Raw genomic sequence first — 6,770 nt, forward strand, 5'->3', positions numbered from 1 at the left:
TCATAGTTTAACAAAGTGGAACTTACTATCGCAGGGTTATACGAAAATAATCTATTAAAGCCACAGAAGGCAAATATTTAATGAAAGCCACATTGGACAAATATTCAATCGAAGCCACATAGGGCAGACATTCAATCGAAGCCACAAAGGACAAATATTCCATTAAAGGTTGAGATAAAAAATATTATCTTTAATAGCCACATAGGCACAAATGATCCGCAAGATGGTAAGTCCATGATGAATTTTCATTTAATCCAAAACACAAAATGGCCATTAGTTTGAGGGTCCATTATAATCAGAATTAATCAAGTTACATCACAATTATGGATATACATATATAAGTGGATATTTTCACTAATTAATGTAGAAATTCAAGGTTCATAAACAATCCACAAGTATAAGAAGATATTCAAGTGTAATACGTAAATGTTGAGCATAAAATTTGAGGAACTATCCTAATAACAACACAAGTAATCATAAAATAAGGATATAAATTATCAGTCAAGAATTAAAAGGGAAACTGTCACTTAAACTAATATGAAAGTGGAAAGCCCAAGTGAAAAAGTCATCACCTTACGATTCGAATCGCCAACTAATGTTACTAGGAAGCGCGCACGCCCTTAAAGTTAAATCCTATCATGAATTATGAAATTGTATAGTTAGATCAAAGTTTTACACGCTACCTATGGTTAAGATCATAGCTTAGGGTTTGAATTAATTAAATTTAGTATTTCATCCTATAGTTTAGTTCTAGGCTTAGATTTTAGGATTTGAATGCTAATTGATGTATGATTGATCGCAATGTTAAAAATATTAATAATTACAAAATCACCATTAACATTAATGATATAATTAATAGTAGTTAACATGATAATAATAATCATTATGATGGTAATAAATAGTATAATTTACTATCAATGATAATATTTAAGAGTGATAAATAGAATACTAATATTTAATAATTGTAATTTTATTTATAATACTAATATTAGCATAAATAATCTACTAATGGCTAATCATACATATATTAATAATCATGATAATAATAGTGGTAACAATGATAATTGTAAATCAAAACAATTTTATTCTAGGAAGAAAATGTTGACTCACATTATGTTGAGACTCAAATATTGCATATTTTCCTTCATTTATATCTTGGTTTTATGAACATGATACTGCTTAAAGTTATGTTTTAAGCATATTTGTGTTGCAAGGTGAATCTAAGAGCTTGGATTGAAAAGAATGCTAAAAGCATGGATTTAGTGCTCAAGAATCACCAAGGCAAAGGAAGGATCTTATGAGACCAAGAATGGAGAATTCTCAAGCTAAAGATCCAATGAAACCAAGTACAAAAGATGGAGAAAATATTGGCAAAAGCACAAGTTAAACATCAGAAAACTAGGATAGTTCGGTGCCACCTATTGTAATTGCGGTGCCACGAAAGTGTACAAAACAGTCTAGCAAGAAAATAGCTTAATTTGGTGCCACCTAAGTTTACTTTGGTGCCACCTACTGCCATTTCGGTGCCAACTAAGTACTTTGCATATACAATTTCATATGCGATAAATTTCAGATATGATTTTGGTGCCACCGAAATCGTGCAGAATTGTCGATGTGGATTGCGTAACTTGAGGCGGTTTGTGGAAATTCCAAGTCACTGTGAAAGGTGGAGCTTCACAACTATAAATAGGAGTCCCTAGGATGTTCTTAGGCATCTTCTAGGGTTCAAGGAGTGGAGAAAAAGGGTGAAGCCGCCGTCCGAGAGTTCTTCTTATTCTTCTTTAGTTGTTTTTTTTAATGCTTTGTTTGAGAGACTTTAGTTTAATTATGTCCATGGTTGGCTAAACCTCTTAGCTAGGGCTAAGAGGTGAAGCTTGTAGCGTGATTGGGATGTTTGCTTTGCTTTGATTCATGTTATGTTGAACCTCATTGAATTCTAGTTTGATTATAAGGAATATTTTTAGTTTTTAATGGTTTGTTGTGACAAATTATAATAGATCTGTGATAGCTCTGAATGATCCTTTTTTTTTGAGATTATTGGCTTGGTAAATCCTATTGTTTGCCATCGTCCCATGAGCATGGTTGGGTGACAGAATCCCTTCCAATCTTCTCGATTCTCCTCTTTTGAGGACTGGATCAATGAGAAGTTTGAAGATACGACCATCTCTTCTTTTCAACTGGATAAGATAGGACTCTGATTCCAGTTGTGTCCTTGAATCAAGCAAGGTAATATCCTGAGAAGATACAAGTGGATCCTTAGCACCCTAGTTCCCACTTTTAATTGATACTTTACTCATTATTCAAAATTACTCATTTAAATTCAGATTTCTGCTTTACTTCTTCATCTAGCTCTAGTTAGGGCTGAAAGTCGGGCAGGTTGGGTCGGGTTGGTGCTCAACCCTAAGCCAACCCAAGGTTCCTATACCTCAACCCTAACCCAACCCAACCCAACCCAATCTCGGGTTGGGAATTCTCAACCCAAGCCCAACCCAAGCGGGCTCGGTCGGGTATATACGTGCTATTATTTTCGTTATTACATTAGTTTATTATATTTCAATATAGGACTTATTTTTTGTATTTATAATTTTATTAATTATATATGTGATTAATCATTATAAAGAACTTCGTATTTTCTTTTAAAAAATAAGCTAAAATATAAGACTACTCCTCCTTTAAAAGTCATGTACCATAGCACGTAGTTTATTTGGAGAGAGAAATCTGGCATATCTTGTTAGCTTGAGTCCTTGGAAATGACGTGGACAAATGAGATTTGACATCACTAGTGTGCCTTTAACACAAACGATCCACACTCAATTATAATTTATAAGTAAGTTATATATTGATTGGGTTCGGGTTGGGTCGGGCAACCCGAGACCTCAACCCGAGCCCAAGCCAAGTTTTATCGGGTTGGTGTTTGTATAGCCCAAGCTTAAGAATGGATCCAAAATATCCTGCCTGAGCCCAACCCAATGTCAGGTCGGTCACGGGTCGGTTGGGTTGAACCCGCCTAACTTTCAGCCTTAGCTCTAGTTCTAGTTAAATTCAGAAGACATACAAGTTTAGTCCTTGTGGATTCGACCTCGGTCTCACCGAGATTATTACTACATCGCAACCTTACACTTGGGGTTGTGAACAAGTTTTTGGCGCCGTTGCTGTGGACTAACGGTTGCATTTTTCTGAATTTAATTAGATTTAGAATTAGGTTAAGATTAGGGTGAACTTGTTTTATTTTTAGGTTAGGAATTTTTTTGCTTTATTTTAGAAACTAGCTTTGTTTTCTATTTTGTAGGGTCCTGACCTAGCATCTCCCATCTGGTGACTTCGTTCTGTCTCTTTCTTACTTATAATTCTTAGGTTTAAGGTTAAATTTTGAACTTGAAGGTTTTGAGTGTTTCATGCCAAAGTGGGTTCGTGACAACACTCGACGTCTCTTAAGTGAAGGAGGATTAGTTAAGGGGTTATCTATCCATCACAGGATTAGACATTGCTTGAGATCTTCAGAGTCAATTGAAGTGATGGCTCCCAATCAACCAGCCAATCAACCTATAATTCAACCTCAACCTCTAGTTTCAGAAGCCCAGGATGAGAATGAGGTGCATCATGCACCCCCGTCTCGTACTTTACAAGACTATTTATCACCAGCGGGGGTGAGTACACCTTCCTGTATGGTCTTTCTAGAAAATACATGAAATATAGACATCAAGTCAGGAGTGATCCAACTGCTTCCCAAGTTCCTTGGACTTGAATATGAAAATCCATATCTACACTTGAAGGAGTTTGATGAGATAATAGCGACTTTGTATTTTCCTAATGTGTCTGATGACACATTCAGGCAGAAACTCTTTCCTTTCTCCTTGAAAGAAAAAGAAAAGACGTGGTCACATTCACTATGTCCATGATATATTGGCAGATGGAATGACATGAAAAAGGAGTTCATAAAGAAATTCTTCCTGTATCATAAACGAACACCATCAGAAAGTCGATCATGAACTTCGCCCAAAAGGAAGATGAAACATTCTTCCAATGTTGGGAGCAGTTCAAGGATCTTGTCAGTTCATGCCCATAACATGGTTTTGAAACATGGTACATAACAAATTTTTTTCATAAATGACTGACATCTTCTATGCGCCAATTCATCGAGACAATGTGCAATGGGGAATTTATGAACAAAGATGTCGATGATGACTGGGATTACTTTGACAAACTCGCTGAAACCGCACAATCATGGGACATCTCCCTAAGAATTAGCACCACATCTAACCCTACTCAATCAAAGGAGAAGGGCGGAATATATCTTTTGAAAGAGGAAGACGATATAAATGCTAAAGTGGCCAGTCTCACAAGGAAACTCGAGGCTATGGAACTTAAGAAGGATAAGGATAAGGAAGCTGTTTGTGGTATTTGTGCTTGCAACATTCATACAACTAAAAATTGTCCAACAATACCTGCTTTTCAAGAAATACTGAATGAACAATCGAATGCCATAAACAACTACCAGAGGCCTTTCAAAGGAACCTCCTCAAATACATACGACTCCAGCTGGAGAAATCATCCAAATTTTAGTTGGAGGAATGGAGAATCTGTTACAGCTCAAGGTATCCTTAACTAATTCCTGGATCAAAGGAAACCTCAAGACGACCTAGTTCTAAAACATGTTTAAGACCAAGAGCTACTCAATCAGAATATGACACAAGCATTCCAGGATATCAGATTATCTTTGAGAACGCTTGCGTCGTCTATTCAAAAGATAGAGTCACACTCAACAATTGGGGAGAAAGGGATGCTTCCAGTCCAACCTCTCCCAAATTCAAAACCACAATATGATATTAGTGGCTCAAGCTCTTCAAATCAAATAGAGCAAGTTAAGTCTATCGCCACTCTTAGGAGAGGGCTAAAAAGTCTAAGGACGCAAAATAGATGAAACTGATAGACCTAGTAACACTCCACATGAGTTAGAACTGGAACTTCAAAGCAAACCAGTTGTATCATTCCCTTAACAGTTGATGACACCAAATCTCTCTCTAACTCTCAGGACATTCTAGAGGTGCTTAAATAAGTGAAGGTCAACATTCCTCTACTCGATGCCGTTAAATAAATACCTTCATATGCCAAATTTCTAAAAGATCTATGCACGACTAAAAGATGACAAAATATTCAAAAGAAAATCTTTTTGACATAAAAAGTGAGTGCCATCTTAAAGCAGGATGTGCCACAAAAATACAAAGATCCCAGTAACCCAACCAGCATTTGTGTAATTGGGAACTACCGGATTGAGCATGCACTTCTTGACTTAGGAGTGAGCATAAAACCCACCTGGACCACATTACAACTCACCGATCGCTCGGTTCATGTACGAGAGGGATAATCGAGGATGTGTTGGTCCAAGTTGACAAATTCTACTATCCATTAGATTTTATCATCTTAAACACTTAACCCATTGTGGATATAAGCACTCAAATTTCTGTCATTCTTGGTCGCCCACTCCTGCCTATATCAAATGTAATAATTAATTGTAGTAATGGAGTCATAAACTTATCTTTTAAAAATATGACATTGGAGCTCAATATCTTTTTCAATATGAGCAAACAGGGAGAGGATGATGATGATGCCCACAATATTAATATGATAGATTCTTTCGTGGAAGATATAACAATCCCGACTCTATACTCTGACCCTCTGGAGACGTGCTTGGCTCACTCCCATGATTTAGATGATGATACAATTAGGGAGATAGGTGTCATGCTTGATACTATGCCGATACTTGAAGTTAACTGGTGGAGGCCACAATTTGAAGAATTAACCCAAACTAATGTAGTGCCTCTACTTCTAACCTCAAAGCACCGAAGCTTGACCTAAAACCCTTACCCTTTGATTTGAAATATGTCTATTTAGGTCAAGATGAGACATATCCGGTGGTGATTTCTTCCCACCTTGAGGAAGAACAGGAGAGTATGCTTATCTCTACTCTCATTGAGCATAAAGGAGCCCTTAGATAGTCGATTGTAGACCTCAAGGGAATTGACCCTTTGATTTGTACTCACCGCATTCATCTTGAGGATAATGCGAAGACCTCCTGGCAACCAGAACATAGATTAAATCTAAACATGAAGGAAGTGGTTAAGGCCGACGTACTTAAGTTATTAGATGTGGGTATTATATACCCCATATCCGATAGCCAATGGGTGAGTCCAACTTAGGTGGTTCTTTAGAAGTCCGGAATCACCATCGTAGCCAATGCCAACAATGGACTTATGCCAACTAGAGTTACTACTGAACTAGAGTTACTACTGGTTGGAGAATGTGCATTGACTACATGAAGTTGAATACTTTCATGAGGAAGGACCACTTTCCTTTGCCTTTCATTGATCAAATCATGGAAAGGGTAACATGTCACTCTTATTATTGCTTATTTGATGGATATTTGGGCTACAATCAGATAGAGATACCCTTAAAGATCAAGAGAAGACAACATTCACATGTCCTTATGGCACCTTTGATTATCGAAGGATGCTATTCGGGCTGTGTAATGCCCCTGCTACTTTTCAGCGATGCATGTTGAGAATTTTTTCTGACATGGTGGGGCAATATTTAGAGGTCTTCATGGATGACTTCTCTGTCTTTGGTCAATCCTTTAACGAATATTTGAAAATTTTAAAAATGTGCCGAAGCAATGTGAAGAAAAGAATTTGGTGCTAAATTGAGAGAAGTGCCATTTCATGGTTTGTAAGGGAATTGTTCTGGGACATATCATCTCGTCTAAGGGAATTGAG

General features: G+C 37.0%; 1 non-coding gene across 1 annotated transcript; it reads right to left on the bottom strand.

Annotated features, from left to right (window-relative positions):
* Positions 1-3,967: 3,967 nt before the first annotated feature.
* LOC131241795 (small nucleolar RNA R71) lies at positions 3,968-4,074 on the bottom strand. The gene has a single exon (XR_009169362.1). It is a non-coding gene; the product is annotated as a small nucleolar RNA R71 (small nucleolar RNA).
* Positions 4,075-6,770: the final 2,696 nt, after the last annotated feature.

The sequence above is a fragment of the Magnolia sinica genome, chromosome 3 (assembly GCF_029962835.1).
Source record: "Magnolia sinica isolate HGM2019 chromosome 3, MsV1, whole genome shotgun sequence".
Lineage (NCBI taxonomy): Eukaryota > Viridiplantae > Streptophyta > Magnoliopsida > Magnoliales > Magnoliaceae > Magnolia > Magnolia sinica.